Raw genomic sequence first — 21,045 nt, 5'->3', positions numbered from 1 at the left:
TCCAGTTCCTCCTACTGTATAAAGTCCATCAAATTCAACCTAGAAATGAAGTGTTTATTATTCCTATATACAAGTCTGTATTTCAGTGATTAAGAATGAGCATACCACAATAAATTATCCTACACCTATAAATACATAGTTGCCTACCCTCCTGCATTCTGCAGGAGACTCCCTGAAATAGCAGAATTCTCCCTCTCTCCCTCATTAGTCTAACAATCTCCCAAATTTCACCATGCCCACATTACACTGTTACATTTTTGTGGTAAAAAGGAATGAGAGATAGAAATATTTACAATGAATCATCAATGCTATTTCCCAGCACTTTAGAAAGTATAGTGGGGGAAATTTACTAAAGGAAATTTGTAAAAAAATAGGTGTATTTGTATTTAGAAATACACTTATTTTTTACATTTACTATCCCGAAAATACGACTATTCGTATTGATAGCACATCAATACGAATTGCCGTATTTTCGGGATAGTAAATGTAAAAAATAAGTGTATTTCTAAATACAAATACACCTATTTTTTTTACAAATTTCCTTTAGTAAATTTCCCCCAGTATCTCTTACTAAGTTCTTTGGGGCTCATCTACATTTGGATATAATTGATTTTACAAGATTCCTCTCAGATGTAGCAGTACACACCCACGCTTCTAGGTGCCACATTTACAATCTCTTTTCACAATATTTGCATATATGGAACTAGACACACACACCCCCTCATTGGGGACCGGATAACAGTAGGGGCACACAGCGTGCCAAATGAAAATTTCTGGGAAAAAATGGTCAGTGGAGGAGACAGGATGTAACGCAAGTGGGGAGTCTGCCAACGGGTAAGAGGATGGTCATTGAGCAGAGGACAAAGTGGGTTATTCAGACCTGCTTACTAGTCATGTAAATTTTCTGCGTAGCAAGCAGTTAAACGCGCCCCGCAAAACACACTCCCCCAACCGAATACCCGCCCCACAATGTGAGCGGATGTGCATGTTTACTATCTGCTCGCATGCGGCCGCACAAAGGAAAAATCATTCAATGGCTGCTCTCCATTCAATAATTTTATCTTCCTTTGCAGATAAAAAGTAAACCTGGGCTCATGTGACATCATCCACCCACCCCAACCAGACATGGTCATACCTGCAAGCTCCCAGTTTTTCTAGGGGTGGCACCTACTGGGTGGTGCTACGGCAGCTTCCATCCCTGCAAGATGCATGGAGAAGCGCAGCTGGAACAGGTCAATGCATGGAATCGAAAGGCAGTGTAGGGTTACAATTCTCACAAAGGAGCCCATTTATCACCATCCACATCTGAGGAAGTGGATGTGATATGATAATATCGTCCAAACTCGCAAAGTGACAATTGAATAGATTGCATGGATCTATCAATTATCGCATGTAGGGACAGAGCTTGCGATAAAGCTCTGTCCCTTCGATGGGTCTCCGCAGTACAAACAAATACTCTGCTGCTGTACTGCACATGCATAGCCGTGGACAAGACGAGGCTCCCGGAGGGGGCAGACAGAATGTTGACAATTATGAAGTGCAGTTACTAGGTGTTTGAGGCCATATCTGAGTCATGAGTCATGAGTCAGGCTGCACAATCCTTGATACATATATTGCCCCATATGAAACCCAGAAAACCTTATAACTGACAATGGGCAAAATTTACTAAATGATGGATTGTAAACCTTGGCAGTCTCATGGCTATTTCTCAATCTGCTTATCTACCAAGGTCAACACCCGGCAAATCCACAGAGAAATCTTAGTTTACTTTCCCTGCAGTGATTAGCAAATAATACACAGGGGGCTATTCTGGTTCAAATTCACTCTCAGATGGACAAAACTATGTGCACTGCAGGTGTGGCAGATGTAACAAGTGCAGGGAGACTTAGATTTGGGCGGGTTATTTTGTTTCTGTGCATAGTAAATACTGACTGCTTTATTCTTACACTGCAATATACTGTAGTTATCAGTGTAAACACACCCCCACCCGAATGTAACTCTCTCTCTACCCTGAGGTCCGGGCAGCGAAGGGTGAGCAGGGGGTCCCTGCTGCGGCTGGACAGTCATCGTCAGGGTGCCTACGGCAGATGGGAACTAGTTCCCATCCGCCACAGGGACCCTGCCACTGCCCATCTGCTGCAGCATGGGAAGCATTGCAGCAGTGCTGGGGGATAGATGGCGTGTTCTCCCACTCACCTGCCAGCCCCGCATCTCCCCGCTGCCCTGCTCTCTTGTCACACTATCTCTGGGGGGACCTACCCCGATCGACCCCCCCCCCATGTGTCCCAGGCGCCATGAAGAGGCCGTGCCCATGCAGCAGCTCTGACTCCGATGGCCAGTGAGAATAACTACTCCAGTGAGAGGGGGCATCCACAATTTTGTTGTCCAGGGCCCCCACAGACCTTAATCTGGCCCTGCATCAGGCCCATTTGAAGTGCACATGGTCTTGTCCATCTGAGCGTGAATATGCCTCAGCGAGTGAAGAAGATTAACCACCACAATCAGCTTAGTACAGTTAGGCAGTGATGCAGATCTTGAGGATGTGTACAGCGAAAATTCCACTTCCTCGTCTCGTACAGCACAATGGACAAACTTAATGTACACAGAAGGGGGAGGATGATTGCAACAATCACATACCGTTTACGATTTTTTGGCCAGCAATAAAAAAAAAAAAAAAAAAATGTTGTTACCGGTAATTGGATAAAATGAATTTGTGTTTTTTTGTGCTGATGGCGAATAAAAGTTTTTTCAATTGTTTTTATCAATTTTTTTAAGGTAAGAGAATTTGCAGCAAATAGACCCAGGAAACTGGGGCTGGATATTTCTGGCCAGATGGACCTTGGTGTAGAGGGGAATGCTCGTTCTGTGGAATATGTCTGCTGAAATATAGGATTATGACCTAGGGAGGGGTCCTAGTGGTCTCACATGAAAGTGCAACTTAAAAGTCAGACTACGCTAGGAACGGCATGTCTAATAAAAAAATTCACACTGCATCTATAACCTGGTATATTGCCAATTTTGAGCCTTGTCAACCCTAGCTGCAGTGTGTAAGCGCCACAGTCAAATTACAGGTATTTCAAACCATTCTAAAAGAAGGATCCTACACAGTCCAATGGCGATTCATTTGGTAGAGTGAAAGCCTCAGACCCAGGGCCGGCGCCACCACTAGACAGCTCTAGGCATTTGAATGGGGGGTAGGTGGGGTTCCTATTGCGCAAAATAGCAGCAGATATCGGTGAGGGCTTGGAGGAAACACAACACCTCCAATATGGAGAAATGAAAAAAATATGGATGCCCTCCACCAAACAATAGCGCTATATCGATATTAATATATAATACTTCCCTGGGGATCCAAGCTGTTAATCAATATTTAAGCACCAGCACTTTGGATACATACTTTCAGGCTTTTATCACGGAGGGTGTTAATTTTATACTTAAAAATAATTATTTCCTTTTCGAGAATGATTACTATCTCCAGAGGACTGGGACTGCTATGGGCACCAGGTTCGCCCCAAGTTATGCAAATATCTTTATGGGTCAATGGGAACGTGATTTCGTATGGTCCAACAATGCATATGGAGCGAACCTGGTGTCCTGGAAGAGATACATAGATGACATTGTTTTCTTCTGGAATGGATCGGAGGAGGATCTGGATTCTTTCTGCAGTCACCTTAATGATAATAACCGCAATATTGAACTCACTTTTACCATTGATAAAACCAGTATTGACTTTTTAGATGTGACCATTTTTATTGAAGATTGCCAATTGAAAACCAAAACGTTTATTAAGCCCACAGACTCACTATCATATATCCAACGAGATAGCTGCCATCATTCCCAGTGGCTGGATGCCATACCCGGTGGACAATTCAAACGGCTAAGAAGGAACTGTACCGATACAAACACTTATGAAATACAATCCAACAAAATGGCACAGAGATTCATTACTAGTGGATATGACCCCTCTTTTATTGAGAAAAAAGCACAAGAAACCATTGAGGTGGAAAGAAATGATCTTTTAAAGGATTCCACCATTATAAAAACCAATACTGACAATTTTAACTGGGCTTTTATTACGGGTTTTAATGCACAATTTAAACTCCTGGAGAGATCTTTTAACAAAAATTGGGGAATTTTAAAGAAGGATCCGATCCTGGGGGAAATTTTACCGGAGCGTCCAAAATTTATATATAGAAAAGCCCCCAATATGAAAAATAAGATTGTACGTAGCGCCCTTTTAACCACCCAAAAAAAAGGAAAAATCCTGACCAAAGGTTTCCACAGGTGTGGATTATGTAAAGGTTGTCGTGATATTAAAAGTAATGGTACCTCCAAATACACCACAGTAATTATTAATGGAATCTCATTTACTATCGACGATTTTATCACGTGCAACAGTAAAAATGTAATCTATGCCGTAGAATGCTCGTGCAACTTATTTTATATTGGACGTACTTCCAGACCTTTAAAAACTAGAATAAGTGAACATTTAAATAACATAAAGAAAGGTCTGGAAACACACTCATTACCTCAACATTTTAAAACTAAGCACAATTCTTCATGTGGCCACATCATTAAATTTGTGGGTCTTAAACACATTACCGCAAATGTGCGAAACAGGAACCTCGCCAGCACTCTGGCTAGAGAAGAAATGAAGTGCATATATGAGCTGAATACACTCACTCCCGGGGGTTTGAATATGGATTTTGAGGTTAAATGGTTCCTTTAAGCTTTTTAGCCTTTTTTTATTTTTTGCTCCATCAGCTGTTTTTATTATGTGATTTTCTCGATTTTATCTGTACTAGGATCTGGTTGGGGTTTTTTCTTGTGTCCATCATATTTATTTTTAGTCTAATATGTATATGTGTTTACACTTGATTTTAGATGATTTTCTATGCCTCACATCGTATGTGGGAGAACCACCCACTTGTCTTGCTATTTTTGCACAGTTTTAATGCAATTTTGCACATAAACTGACTGTATAAATGTTTTACACATTTTTACACTTATACTCATACCCCTTATATTTTCTTTGAGGTCAATATCTGGTCGTATGGAATCTAAAATGGATGAAATTATTCTCCCTAAACCAACTTCGAAATCAAGCTATTAAGCTTTGCTGAATAGCCATCTAACCAACAAAATGGCGACTGAACAACCTGTATGGGGACAGATTACACGGAGAAAGCGAGTAACCCTATATCATTGCGAGACAAAACCGTTTCCCACACTAAGATGGCGGCGGATTGGTACCCGGAGCCACACATCCGGGGGAAGTGATGTGGCGCATTAGCTCTGTTAAAAGCCTTTTTCTTCCTTCACTAAGATGGCGAGAGAGACACGGAGCTACATATCCGGCGGAAGTGACGCGACGCAACGCACGCTACGCGTCCATCACCAGCCGGTAAATGTTACATTTGGAACGCAACCAGGAAGTATGGATCTTCCTGGTATGCGCGCTATTAAGTGCGGGTGGAACGCAACCCGGAAGTGGGTGTTGTTCCGCTCCTAAGGACATTATGGACATTAATATGATTTGCCTAAATAATGGGAGGATGTTATTTGGGAGAATATCTGATTGGTCTAGATTTTGTTAAATAGGTAGGAAAGGCAAACAGGAGCACTCCCTTTTGAAGAAGATCACAGTGGATGATCGAAAACGTTTGGAGCTCCTGCTGCCTATCTGTTTTTAGTGAGGATTGGATTGTGGACCTGTTACCCCTTTGGCCTGGATGTGGAGGTGTATCCCGGGTATTCACCTTCCGTTTATGCGCATTAGAGAACTTCTGTACCCACACTAGTTCTCCAACACCTGGGTAATTGGCCACTTTTTACCTCTGTATTTGTGGATTTTTTGTGTCTTAATAAAAGGTATTATTCTATGTACCTCCTTTTTCACTCTTTTTCCGGTATCTATACTATTGGAGGGAATTCTGCCCCCCTGTGGATGATCCAAGGGATTAACATCATCTGTTGGCTTTCCTTTGTGATACGGAGAAGAGGATCCCTATATTAAAAGGAGGGAAGTCCGGGGTATTATACACTACCACGTCCAAACGGAGAAGAGGACCGTCCCTTTATTTACAGGGACGTACTCTTCTTTATAGGGCGCCACTAGGAGGAACACCTTCTCTTTGCTTGTATTTTGTTCTGTTTTTTGATATTGGGGAATATCATTTAGGTGTACCTTCCCGCAGGCTGCCTAGGCGCACAGAGGGACCTTTCTTCACTCTCTTTTATAATACTTCCCTGTTTAGGGGCCCGTATGTAGGTTTGGATCAATTGGGGATGCTTTGTCGTCGGATATGAAAAGACAGTCAGCGTTTGTAGCAGGTTGTTTCCAACATAGAGTCTACACAGTGTCTCCTCTCCCGGGGAAGAGCTCTTCTGTTTTCAAGTGTTTTCAAACCCAGCAGTGCTTCCCTCGCTGCCGCCCAGCCGCCGGATAGCGCTAGTTATTTGCTAATCACTGCAGGGACCCCGCCGCCAACGACAGCTTGATACACAGCACAGCAGGTACCCCCATGGCACGGACACCCCTGCCCGCTCCTGCCAGACGTTGCAGCAGGTACCCCTCAGCCCCCCCCTGCTCAGACCCAGTATTTTGAACCCATGACTCTGCAAAGGGAGGTGATAGGCTGTCTCCCTGCATGCATTCCAAATCAGGAAACAACAGGAAGCTCATTGGAAGGAGTGGAGAAGCATTTTTTTTTTTACACAGCATACTTTACAGTGAATTAAAATTATGGCAACCTGGAGTGATGAGGAGGTGAGGGAGTTGCTGATGATTAGAGGGGAGGATGAAATTGCCAGACAAATAACTGGTACTTAATTTATTAAGATGGTAGTTCTATTGAAGATAGGATGTTGTTATAGGCAATCAATCAGATTCTTTCTATTATCTTCTAGGACACGGGTGTCAAACACAAGGCCCGCGGGCCAAATCCGGCCCGACAGACCTCGTCATGTGGCCCACGCAGCAGCCGCCAGCCTTCACCTTTTATTCTCTTTTTTAAGATCTTTTTTGAGAGGTTTTTTTTGCACTGCTGGCGGCCATGTTCCTGTGGTCTTTTAAGATGTCTGCGGCCACAGGAACATGGCCGCCGGCCTCCACGGCTACGTGGAGGAGGGCCCGGCAGCCTGTTCCCTCTTATCGAGGCAGAGGCAGACGCTGGGTGGGGAAGTCATGACGATGACGCCTCCCACCCACCAGTCTGCAAAGAGGAAGGAAGGCAGGCCGAGTCGGGGGGCGCAGCAGGACAGGCCGCGGCGCAGAGAGTGGAATTGAAATTACTGGAGCCGCAGCAGCAGTAAAGGAGCCTGAGGGATAAAATACAGTAAGTTACATAAAAAAAAAATATATATATCTGGTGGTGGTGTCATGGCATTACTTTTATATTATACAGGGGGAGCAGCCTGTGGTGTCATTATTATTGTACAGGGGGAGCAGCCTGTGGTGTCATGGCATTATGCCATGACACCACAGGCTGCTCCCCCTGTATAATATAAAAGTAATGCCATGACACCACAGGCTGCTCCCTCTGTATAATAATAATGCAATGACACCACAGGCTGCTCCCCCTGCATAATAATTTGTGTCATGGCATTACTATTGTTATATTATACAGCGGGAGCAGCCTGTGCTGTCATTGCATTATTATTATACAGCGGGAGCAGCCTGTGGTGTCATTGCATTATTATTATACAGCGGGAGCAGCCTGTGATGTCATTGCATTATTATTATACAGCGGGAGCAGCCTGTGGTGTCATTGCATTATTATTATACAGCGGCCCTTTGAGGGTGACCAAACTGCTGATGCGGCCCCCGATGAATTTGAGTTTGACACCCCTGTCTAGGAGAAATACATTCAATAGAACTCCCATCTTAGCAAAAAAAAAAAAAAACCAAAGCTTTACATTTATATATTTTTATGTAGTTACATACAGACATAGAGGTAAGGGGGTCCTGCTCGCAAGCTTACAATGTATAGGGAAATAGAAATGAATATACTAGGATTATTGCTCTCCATACTTGCTGACACTAAGGGCCAAATGTAATAGGGTGAGAGTTTCAGAAAGTGAGAGATTTGGGGAGAGTTTTCCCATGTCTTTTAAAGCAGCAATCAATTGCACTGCAAAACCAAGTTGATTTTGCCATGTAATTGATTGCTGCTTTAAAAAACATGGGGAAACTCTCCCAAAATCTCTCACTTTCTGAAACTCTCACCCTATTACATTTGGCCCTATATGTCTTCTCTCTGGTAGACGCCCAGAAGTGAGACTTTCAGCTGCCATTGGGCTGCCACCTTCAGCTGCCATTGGGGGTGGGGATTAAGATTGCCACCTTACTCATTATCGATTCCTGGAGATTTCCCCCTCTGCAATCATAATGCATAATGCTTTTTGGCCATTATATGGGCATTGGGCTTGCTGTTTAAAAAATATACCTAGGGCAGTCTCCAGGCTGGCTGGCTGGGCAGGGCATGCTAGTAGACTCACTGTCACTGCTGGGCGCACGGTCCGACAGCGTCACCAGCGGCGGGCGACATCAGGGGCTGGGCGGGCCTGCTGAGTGAGTGCAGAGCAGACACTCGCAAGATGATGACATCATCTCTCGAGCGCGTCGGGGCATCTCCGCGGCGGCGAACGGGCTGGACTGAGGGGTAGGACCGGAAGCTTTTTAAGACACCGGATTCCTGGAAAAGCCTCCGGGAGGGTTGCCACCAGAAACGGGAGATTCCCAGAAATCCGGGAGAGGTGGCGGGGATGTACATTACGAAGCCCCTTCCCCATTGCAAAAAATCCCATGATTCCCGGGTGTACATGGAGGGGGAGCTAAAATGATGCAAGTTGCATCATTTTAGCCCTGCCCCTTTTATTGCAGAATTTTATCGGCAGGGTAGGAAGATGCGGGGGGAGGCCAGGGGCATGTGGGAGGCTTGCCCACCCTTCAGGGGGGCTGGGAGGCGAACCCGATTTTCAGGAGACTCCCAGACATTCCGGGAGGGTAGGCAAGTGTGTTTTATATTGCATAAAGTCCACCAGATTTCAAAGTATCTCAGGGTTGCCTACCCTCCCGGAATGGGCAGGAGTCTCCCAAAAATCGGGTCCCCCTCCCGCCCCCCAGGAAAGGTGGGCAACCCTCCCGGATTCAGGGGAACCCCCACTGCACCCCTGATCGCGGTCGTCTTTGCCCGACCTCGGCATTTAAATGCCGCAATCCGCGGGTCTCAGAGGAGGGGGCGGAGCTAAATTGTCACAATCACATCATTTTAGCCCCCCCCCCCTCCACAGAGATCTGTGAATTTGGCTATTTTACATCCTGGGGGTTTAATGACACCGCACTCAAGCCACCGCCCCCTGAACTGCTGCTGAAAGTCTCCTCTCCGGGCTTCTCCCAAGAGAAGGAGATTCTAAAAGTATCTTGGTGGGCTGTATGATACAGTGACCCAGCAATGTTTGCCAGGGGTAAGGAGAATCAAAAGAGTTAAAGAAAAAGTAAGTGAAGATGTTTACACTGTACAGCGGTATGTAATTGGATAGGAAAGGTTTATGAAGGTTATGTGGCTGGTTCTGGAATTTGATAAGCTTGCCTGTAAAGGTGCCCGCTCGTACGCAGCATCTGCACATGCGCGGAAATCAGTGTTCCCTCTAAGCTGTGCACGTGTGCGTGCGCACGCACAGAACTAGCAGAGTGCACACACAGACATTACAACAGAGCGCACAAAGCAGCAGTGGTCCCCTTTTTGCAGTTGCGCCTGTGCAGATGCTGAACATCGCTCCCCTGCGCATACAAGCAGGGGAGCGTGTCAATCAGAATCACTCCCTCGGTCCGTTTGATTACACCATCTTTGCACAAGGATGGATATCTGTGAAACCTCGGCTATATGCTGGGTACACATTGGGCTATATATTTGCTGTTCAAATGGCATGTGTCTGCCTTAGATATGTCAACAACGTGGTTCACCGGGATGCAGTTGAAATAACAGCAGTCGGAATCCCGACCGCCGAAATCCCGGCACTTTGTCCCTCCGACACCCATAGAGGGAGAATAAATTAGTGTGCCGAGCACAGCGAGGCACCGCGCCCGCTGCGTGGGGAGCGATCCACGTCCTCCCTTGTCGGGATTTCAAACCAATCCCGGTTCACAGACATATTGTGCCTGCAGATATATTGTCGCATTGTGCGGTGTGTACATACACTTGTGGCGAGGGCCACAGGTAAAATGATGGGTAAGATCAGGTTTTTTGGACAATATTATGCTAAGCACCTCAATGTTACTATATGGCAAATTCCAGAATTCATTATTATGTTTATAATGGGTAATGCGTCACTGAGTAGAACAAGTCAATAAATACAGTATGAATAGAATAGCTTCTAATCTACAGTGGTCTGATTGTATGTTGTGCAAATGTTGTTTCTTTAAAAGTATCATTAAATTAACATGAATAGAATTGCTTAATCTCCAGTTGAATTTTAATAGAAACTGCCAATATCCACCAAAACCGCTGTTTAGCAAATGCAATCAATGACATATAGAAACCACTGCCAACTATGGCCAGTTTCTTAATGACAACAATAAGTATATTTAATGCAGTCCTATCAAGGCTTCTATCAGATATTGTAGGACCTGGGACAGGCAATTTAGCCAAGGACCCCACTCTCTGGGAAGGATCTGTACCGCCAGCTGATTGCAGCTAGAACACTCAATGGGAGCCGGTGGCATTTCATATGTAGCAGGCTGCAAGCCAATCGGAGCTTAACAGCCAAACAGGAGCTGCCTCTGTGGCGGCTCCTGATTGGCTGCTAGTCCACAATTTCTGATTAACTTGCGACCATCTCTGTGTCCAAATACAGCTGGTACTGTCACCTGGTTTAACAAGCTGGCAGCATTAATCAACACCACTGCCCCCTCTCTGTTCTGGCCCGGGACATCAAGCCCCGCAGTACTCAGGCTCGAGTCCTTTTGCTGGTGGCGTCCATAGGGCAAAACCATATTCAAGATACCCAGGAAAAAGATTGGTATGTGTATTATCACGGCGTCCCCGATATTTAGTCGCGCAATTTTTCATCGCATCGCATGCCATACACCCGATGCACTGCGATGCGATTTAAGCCCCCTATGCGATGTTAAATTGTATAAGCACCCTAATGGGTGATTACAATGTTAAATGCACCCCCACGCCACCCCCCAGTATAAACATGAACCCGAAGCGTGGCGAGCGCAGCGAGCCCGCGAGGGGCGGCGCTACGCGTCCTCCGACCTTTTCATACCCCCACTATCCACGTCAGCGTGGAGTTGATTTTATAAAGTGTGGCGAGCGCAGCGAGCCACTGAGCCCGAAGCGTGGCGAGGGGACGCGGATTACTTTACATGTATTCGAAGCGTGGCGAGGGGACGCGGATTACTTTACATGTATTCCGCGTCCCCTCGCCACGCTTCGGGCTCGGTGGCTCGCTGCGCTCGCCACACTTTATAAAATCAGGTCCACGCCGACGTGGATAGTGGGGGTATGAAAAGGTCGGAGGACGCGTACCGCCGCCGCTCGCCACGCTTTGGGTTCACGTTTATACTGGGGGGTGGCGTGGGGGTGCATTTAACATTGTAAGCACCCATTAGGGTGCTTATACAAGTTATAATCAGCCAATAAGACTGTCATGACTAATTTGAAAAATCAAAAGCAAGACCGTGATTGGTCCAACAGTAGAAACGCCCAAGTAAGACAAAATCCCATAAATAGAACCCAGTAGAGGCGGGCCAGATACCTAGGTGTTGAGCCTTTGAAAAAGCTACTGAGCGAAATGCGCATCAGGCATTCACTCTGTGACTCTGTAGCAATTGCTTAAATCTGTATTTATATGTCTGTCTGTTTGGTGTAATCTATTATGTGTAAATAGCCTAAATTGTATACCAGGATACGGGTGCGTAGTGCACGCTAGCTGAAGGGACTTAGTCTCTGGTATAAGAGGCAGTGTGGGACATTACAGTGTGCATCCAAAACGGAGCACATGTTACAAACAAATCCCCACTACTTAACTACCAAAGTGCAAATATCTGCAAGTGCAAATTTACTGTACTAAATCCGCAACTCTCAGTATTCTGACACCTTGCGGCTAGTGTTTAAAAGGTGAGGAAACACTGTGTTGTATTTAATCACCACCATCCACAGGCAGTGGAAATAACCATTGCTTGAAAACAAGTCCAATTTAGGAACCAATTTCGGGATTGCTCCATGTGTACGCAAGATGTGATGAGATTAACAACATCTATAAAGTGAATCATATTGATCAGTGTGCAGATGTAAGGGGAATTAGTTACTAAGTAAATACCAGTACTAATAAAATCTGCACAACTATATGACACACAACCACGATCCAATCTAGTGATCTCCTTGTGTGTATGCAAAAATTCACACTTTTTTGCTATAATCAATAAAAATGTCTAATATTGATATGTGATACACCTTTGAGAATATAACTCATTTATAGATTGCAATAAAAGCATCTAAGTATAGTGTCTATACACATGTACATCCCCACTGCTTAACTACCAAAGTGCAAATATCTGCAAGTGCGGTCTACTGTACTAAAAACATCCGCAACTCTCAGTATTCTGACACCTTGCAGCTAGTGTTTAAAAGGTGAGGAAACACTGTGTTGTATTTAATCACCAAAATTTACAGGCAGTGGAAATAACCATTGCTTGAAAACAAGTCCAATTTAGGAACCAATTTCGGGATTGCTCCATGTGTACGCAAGATGTGATGAGATTAATAACATCTATAAAGTGAATCATACTGATCAGTGTGCAGATGTAAGGGGAATTAATCACTAAGTAAATACCAGTACTAATAAAATCTGCACAACTATATGACACACAACCGCGATCCAATCTAGTGATCTCCCTGTGTGTATGCAAAAATTCACACTTTTTTGCTATAAACAATAAAAATATCTAACATTGATATGTGATACACATTTGAGAATATAACTCATTTATAGATTGCAATAAAAGCATCTAAGTATAGTGTCTATACACATGTACACCCCCACTGCTTTACTACCAAAGTGCAAATATCTGCAAGCGCGGTCTACTGTACTAAAAACATCCGCAACTCTCAGTATTCTGACACCTTGCGGCTAGTGTTTAAAAGGTGTGGAAACACTGTGTTGTATTTAATCACCACCATTTACAGGCAGTGGAAATAACCATTGCTTGAAAACAAGTCCAATTTAGGAACCAATTTCGGGATTGCTCCATGTGTACGCAAGATGTGATGAGATTAACAACATCTATAAAGTGAATCATACTGATCAGTGTGCAGATGAAAGGGGAATTAATCACTAAGTAAATACCAGTACTAATAAAATCTGCACAACTATATGACACACAACCGCGATCCAATCTAGTGATCTCCTTGTGTGTATGCAAAAATTCACACTTTTTTTGCTATAAACAATAAAAATATCTAACATTGATATGTGATACACCTTTGAGAATATAACTCATTTATAGATTGCAATAAAAGCATCTAAGTATAGTGTCTATACACATGTACATCCCCGAATACAATCACAGTCGTGCACCATTTCGTACTACCATTTATACACACAAGCAGCAGTGACCCTCACACACTGCGCGCACCCCCATGGGAATCTTCCCCGATCCCAAACATTAAATAGAAGAGAGTGCCGGGCTGAACGGCAAGCACCCCTCTCACATGGTGTTTGGGATGAATTACTGTATCTTAGGATACTAGGCATTTAGAGACTTGATGTGTAAGTGAAAATACAAACGTACACTCAGAATTAATACACCAAAGCTTGAATAGAAATAAGACGATTTATACACAATTAAATACTCCAATGAATACTACATTTGTGTGACATAAAGAATCAAAGGAGGAATGTAAAAATCGAATCTAGACAAGAAACATAGCAGACTTGGAAATTCACTTTATTATAAAGTAAATACAGATTTGGATACATTTGCAACAAATTAAGCAAACTAAATACAGCAACAAACAGATCACAGAGATACTTTTAAATCTTTATTAAACCCTTTCTTCTTCTATATCTTCACTTTGTTTTTAATAATTTCGCTACTTATTATCCCTTGCAAAGGGAACATATATAAAAAAGGTTGCATACAATTAATAAAATTGAGAACCTCCAAAATAAATGATGACCGGTTAGGTCAATGTGTAAATATACACCAATAAAGTATACACCTAATTATAGGTATGTTTTTATAAAGAGTCTAAAATAGACATTGTGGGTGAGGAGTGCGTCCCGTCCAAACTGATTTCTTTTCTTTCTCTTTGTTTCAAACAAGTTATAATCGCATCCCATCGCATTGTATGGCATTGTATGCCATATACAATGCCATACAATTTTAAAATTGTATGACATTGGGGAACATCGCGCGTTATCGCATCGCATACAATCGCATGCCTTATGGTCTGCGAAGCGATGGGCGCCGTGATACTACACAAATACCAAAAGATCTTCAATCACTTTAATAAATAGAGCTACAAATCATGTAACAGGAGCAACATTTTTTTTCTTATCTTCGTATAACTGGCTTATGAATAAGAGACCACATGCTATACAGTACATTACTGTAACAAAGCAACAGATAAAGAAGTGGTAAACTGTACCTGAGTTATATTGTAAACCAGCACAGATACCAAATATCATTAAAACTGAGGAATCCATTATGTCTATCAGCCCAATATGAATATAATGGACCGCATTTAGATTTCAGATCAAGTGATGTAGAAAACAAGGTGCAATCATGTTGTAGTGCAAGGATTGCAAGTGCAGAAAAACTTGTATGCAGAGAAAAATACTGGCTACTTTTGCATGTAGTGAACAAACCGTGGACAGCGGGATCCCAACAGTCATTACCCTGACATCGGGATCCAAACAGTTAAAACCCCGATACTCGGGGTCCCGATGGCCACCGGCTATTCTCCCTCGTGGGGGAGATTAGAATAGGTGGCGAGCGTAGCGTGCCACGTGCCCGCAGCGTGGTGAGCGCAGCGAGCCCGCAAGGGGCTTTGTTGCACTCGCCCCGCTGTCTAAGTCGGGATCCTGACGTCGGGCTAATGACTGTCGGGACCATATACCACACCCGGACAGCTTACGGATATTTTAAAATAAGCTTGGACATACTGCTTGGTAACTTTAAATCTCTGCATATTTTAAATCTGAAAGCTAGTGCATCTTTCCCATTGGGCTTAATGGGCAGTTGCCCAGGTGCCCAAGGATTCTAAGGGCCCACCCCAATGGGGAAGATGGTACTGCCCCGGGGAGCTGCTGCGGTGGCGCGATTTGCTGGTTGGTGGGAAGCACTGCTAAAGTTTAAAACATATTGAAAAGACCGGCTGGACGCTGATTGGCTGAATTCTCTCAGCCAATCAGCGTACGGCCGGTCTTTTCAAAATCAGCAGCCGCCTTGCAAATAGCGCCACAAGCTCCCAGCCACCGTTGCTTGGACTGTTTTATTATTTACTTCTAATGCTGTGTACACACGGGGGCGATAGGGGCTGAAATCGCTGGCAATATGGTCGCTGAGCGACCATATTGCCAGTGATTGGAGTGTGCACCAGCGATAAATCGCCGGGTGCGTGCTCCTGTTTTCAGCCCCTGAATGGTCGCTGGTCGGAGGAGCATGCTCCTCCGACCAGCGACATCCCCTGCCTCTTCACCCAGCAGTGTTTAAATTTTCATCTGCGACCATCTCTGGTCGCAGATGAAAACGGGACACGGGGCAATATGATTGCTGAGCAATATATTGCTAGCGATCATATTGCCCCGTGTGTACGCACCTTAAGCCCAAATAATGCTGAAAATGCACAGGTGGTGTTCTCTAACGTTATCACATGACCTCATTCTGACACAGCTGACCAGACTCTTTCAAACCATTCCTTTATAATAAAGCACAGTCCTCAGGACCCCACATAGTGCATATTTTGCAGGTCTCACAGAATCACAAGTAATTTGCTCCACCTGTGGATCTTTAAAAATGTGTCAGAGTAATTAATGCACCTGTCAGGTGACCTGGAAAACGTGAACAGTGTGTTATCCTTAGGAAAGAAGTTTGAGAACCGCTGTAATAAAGTAACTAAATGATTACACAATGTACTCTCACATTTAGGTAACAGACTGGTATACAAAGTTTTTTCTTTGTTTTTAAAGTAAAAGGTATTTCATAAACACACTTGGCTTCTGCCACAACAAAGCAATAAGAATGGACTTAACAGTACCTATACTTGGCGGGTGACATGTACCCTGCAGTGTATGGACTACGTTCCGTCCCGTCTCTCCAGCATACTCTCTCACTGTCTCATTGCTGGACTGCTGGGATCATTGCTGAAATTGCTTCTCTTCCTGCAGGGGAGGAGCACAGGCTGCAGATTTCAACATCCCACAGCTTGTTTGGATGATTTAACTCAGTTCCCAGCAGTTCCAGTACTTGAACTGTGTACTACTGGCTGCCAAGATCTGTCTCCAGGCTGGTTAACCACTTCTATTCCAAGCCTCTGTTTACTATGTAATATTATAGGGGATGCGGTCATCAGTTTGACGGTGTCTAGTTAGACAGTCAAAAGCTTGAGCGCACCGAGGCACTGTGCCCAAAGCATGGAGATTGCAACGCTACACAGAGGCTTTGATGTATCAACTTCAAAAAGTGATAAAATGGAGAGTGATAAACAACCAGCCAATCAGCTCCTACCTGCCAATTTTCAAACACAGCCTGTAACATGAGAGATAAGAGCTGATTGGCTTGTTGTTTATCACTCGCCATTTTAGCACTTTTTGAAGCTTAATACATCTGGCACATAGACGCCAAAAAAACTTTTAGAATTCATGTCGACTTTTTTCCATGTTGACCTTTATCATCATCACCTTTACCTTCATCTTTTTGCTTGTGACAAAATTTTGACCATGTTGACCTAGTGCATGTCGACCTTTGTGATGTGTCGACCATCTGACTGTCAACCAATAGTGGTCTACCATTTGACTGTCTACCTAGACCCTGTCAACCTAACAACCTGTACCCTAGTATAGGGTTATTAGAGATTAAACATAATGGGATACATTTACGGAAGTTGTATTTCACATGGGATGTTGCTATGGGCAACCAATCAGAATCTCCTTATTTATTTAGTACTGTACCTACCAGAAGATAAAATATAGTACCTGATTGGTTGCCCATAACAACAGTCTATGTGAACTAGAACTCCCATCTTAGTAAATTTACCCCAATGAATGTATTGATCAAAATAAAATGAACATAGCAGGTACTTTGTTCATTGTTTTTGAGAGGTACAATTTTTTAATGAACCTGAGAATAATAATCTATTATTATTTTAAATGTTATGTGTTTCTTTTCAAAGCGGTTGTATAAAGTATGTACTGCACCTTGCATGGAATACAGTAAGTTAGACCGGGATGCGGTCATCTATTAGAATGAACTTAGGTCTACAGTCATTAGGTCGACCCCACTAGGTCGACTGGCAGGAAGGTCGACCTGACTTAAGGTCGACATGGGCCAAGGTCGACATGACTTAAGGTCGAATTTGCATAAAGGTCGACATGAGGAAGGTCGCCTGGTCATAAGGTCAACATGGGTTTTTCACTATTTTTTGAGCCGACATGTCCCGACAGGCGGTATTTCATGCCCTACCATCCACTAGGGCGTGGTGGGAGAATAAAATAGTGTGCCGAGCGCAGCGAGGCACCGTGCCAGAAGCATTGCGAGCGAAGCGAGGGTCCGATTCTCATTGCCAATTGTGTCCATGTCGACTGTGTCGACATTCGGATCAAAAAACAGTGAAAAACCCATGTCGACCTTATGACCAGTCGACCTTCCTCATGTCGACCTTTATGTAAATTCGACCTTAAGTCATGTCGACCTTGGCCCATGTCGACCATAAGTCAGGTCGACCTTCCTGCCAGTCGACCTAGTGGGGTAGACCTAATGACTGTAGACCTAAATGCAGTCTGACGAATGATCCCATTCCGTTAGACCTGGGCTGCCAATCCATGGGGGAACCAATTAGCACATGATCACATGTATGTTTATATGGTTATGTGGATTATTCACAGTGTCCATGTAGATAGTCAAAAAGGCTAACACGAATAAGTCAACATTGACAAAAGGTCAACGGTCAAAAGGTCGACAGTTGAAATGAGTTTTTCAGGTTTTTTTAAAAAAGTTTTGGACTTTTTCATGCGTTACCATCCTCATGGACTATGAATTGGAACGGAAAAGTGTGCCGAGCACAACGATAGCAGAACAAGGCACCTGGCCCCAAGCATTGCAAGCAGTGATTGGCAAGCAGTCTGTCCTGCCACGACAGTGGGACATACCCCCTACCTCTTCACAATTACTGGTCATCACCCCAGCCATCACAAATATTGTGCATTGAATGCAGGAACCGAGGTTGGCAACTTCCATTCAAAACCTTCCAAGTATACCAACCTTGAGGACACCTGCACCTTACCATCCCTGAAGTTGGAACCTTAACGACATGGGAAACCCTTGGCTGTTTTTCAGCCCTTATTACAACTGGGTCCGTGCCTACTGAGGCCCCACTGCCGCAATTATTCAAGGATACATTTACAACCTTCACCTGGGATTGGACCATCTGTGACTGAGTGTGGTAACTATCAGCCCAGTGGGCACATTGATTCATTCCATCCACTGCCATACCCCTGATCCATTGGGATCAATTTCACCATCTGTCTCACCATTCAGCCTTGTATTGCTATGCAATCATACTGTATGATTTTTAATTGTTATTAAAATTTGTGATACCTTTCATCAAATCAGCCCCAATTCCTTTTCTTTTTCTTGGTTTATTGGGGCTGACAACCCCATCGTTAAGTGGCAGCTTATAGCGAAGCACCCGTGGTAGCGCCTGTCTGTGCACCCTAGGGCGCACACCACTTCTCTTGCTAACAGGACTAATTTATACAGTACCTTTGGGGGTTATTCTCATTGAATCGGACCGATTTTCAGCATCTGTGCGCATGTGCAGATGCTTGGTGCGAGTGGGCACGGTGAACTGCATGTTCCCATGAAAATGCTCGAAGTTCCCATGGTAATGACCCAGTGACGCAGGTGCAGGGGGGTTAGCAGTTGACATTAGCGCTTCCCGCACGGAGCGCTCGAGAGATCTGAGACACCACAGATCTCTGGAGAAATGATTTCTCCCCTGCACCCAAGGCTGCGAATGGATGATTATGCAAATCATCCATTCGCAGCTATGCGGGGGATCGGGACGTGTGAAGTGGGGCGGGCGGCCATGCAAGCGGTGTCTTGGGGACTCGCAAGGCTGTGAAATTCGCAGCCTTGCGAGTCAACAAGAATAAGGTTCCTTATCCTTCATCCAATAAGTCAAATCATATTAAATATAAACATCATTAACTATGTCCAGGAAACTTCCATTTTCCCAGATCACCAGTGCATAATACTAATTATTATTAGTACATAATAATCTATGCTAGAGATGTGCGGTTCAGATTTGGCTCGGATTTCAAAGCGATATTTTATTGGCTATCCACAACATGTGACAGCCGATAGCAAATAAGAATCAGATTTGAAATCCGAGCCAAATCCGAACCGCACATCTCTAATTATGCTAAATAATTTGCCTGGTAACAAGACACAAGTCCAACAACACCATGAAAATGTTAAATACAAGGACCAACTGGCCTGTTAAATATGGTTTTATTACCAGATATGCCAACCAATATAGTTTGTTGGATAGGTTTATATGCTCTATATGACTTCAGTCTAGGATTCCGACTGTAGGAACATCCAGTCTAGGATTCCGACTGTAGGAACATCCCGTCAGTCGGAATCCCAGGCTGTTTTCGTTTCTCTTGACAGTAATTCGACAGCCGGAATTCAATGGTATGGCTGTCGAATGTTGGAAAGTCCGAGATTGGAGCAAATAAATGCAGATTGTCGAAAAACGGCCATGAATTCGACAATCCGCAACCGTTTCCGACAAAACAGATCCGACTTGGAATTGGCAGCATTGAATAGGTGAGTGACGATATTTCCCCTGTCGTGAAATATCGGCACACATTGAATACCTCCCTTATTCTCTTTCTTTTCACTTGTAGTGATGCTTATAACTCATGGCTTTACTAGTTTCTTTACTGAACTATTTTCAGTATAGACATCAGCTGCCTGCCCTGCCATCACCCCGGCGACCGCAAATAAAAGTCAGTCTCCACTGACTTATATTTGTGAAGGCAGGTGAAATCATTTGATGATTGGGGACCATCGAATGATTTCTCCTGCAGAGGTGCCTTTTGATCAGTGCTGACGGTTTGCCGGGGGGAGAGGGGGATGCTGACGGGTTCTCGAGTGGGTTATCGGTGTCGACGAGTTGCTGGGGGGGGTGCTGATGGGATGCCGGGGGGGGGGGGGGGTTTGCTAACGGGTAGGAGCCGTTCACTTACAGACTGCTTCTCTTCAGTGGCGGTAGGGGTCCAGGGAGGACCGCCACTCTGGGCTGCAGGACCAGACACGTGTGGAGCACCGCAAAGGACAATGGGAGGAAGAAGAGCTGCTGCATTGGGCATGGGCAGTAGATCTCCTCTAGGACCACCAGCCGCCATCTTTATCACTGGCAGCCTTCACAGTCATCCCACTTGCAGTTAGCGGCCGCGGCCCATCCAGGGGAGACAGCGGCGGCCCGGTCAGGGGGGAAATTGTCCAAATCTGGACCGGCCCACCGGGAAATGGCCCGGTGGCCCAATCCACCCCTCATTCTAATTGTCTACATATGTTATCATTGACAGCCACAAACCTATCACTTTAACTATAAATAATTCTTTTTTTTGTCCTGGACCACTTAGGACCACTTTAGGAACCAGGGGAAGAGGTGGAGAGGACGGCACCAGGTGAGCAGCAGCTCACCCGGTCCATGCCTTTTTTTGCTTAAGGACACTTGCAATTATTATTTGGGACTCAGTGGCAGGACAAACCTCAACTATCGATACAGGTAACTATATAAT

General features: G+C 44.4%; 1 protein-coding gene and 1 long non-coding RNA gene across 2 annotated transcripts in view; one reads left to right on the top strand and one right to left on the bottom strand.

The window, feature by feature from the left end:
• Positions 1-6,064, top strand: part of LOC146060771 (uncharacterized) — a 110,009-nt gene extending 103,945 nt beyond the window's left edge. The window contains exon 6 of the long non-coding RNA XR_014470475.1: positions 5,038-6,064. This is a non-coding gene — a long non-coding RNA (uncharacterized LOC146060771). The remainder of the gene's footprint in view (positions 1-5,037) is intronic.
• Positions 1-16,419, bottom strand: part of LOC146060770 (interleukin-1 receptor type 1-like) — a 90,861-nt gene extending 74,442 nt beyond the window's left edge. Inside the window, exon 1 of the mRNA XM_083174388.1 lies at positions 16,272-16,419. The gene's annotated coding sequence lies outside the window, so the exon portion shown is untranslated. The remainder of the gene's footprint in view (positions 1-16,271) is intronic.
• Between the last annotated feature and the right edge of the window lie 4,626 nt (positions 16,420-21,045).

The sequence above is a fragment of the Crinia signifera genome, chromosome 2 (genome assembly GCF_055691185.1).
Source record: "Crinia signifera chromosome 2, ASM5569118v1, whole genome shotgun sequence".
NCBI lineage: Eukaryota > Metazoa > Chordata > Amphibia > Anura > Myobatrachidae > Crinia > Crinia signifera.
Note: the sequence above shows the minus strand (reverse complement) of the source record. Positions and strands in the feature narration are given on the sequence as shown.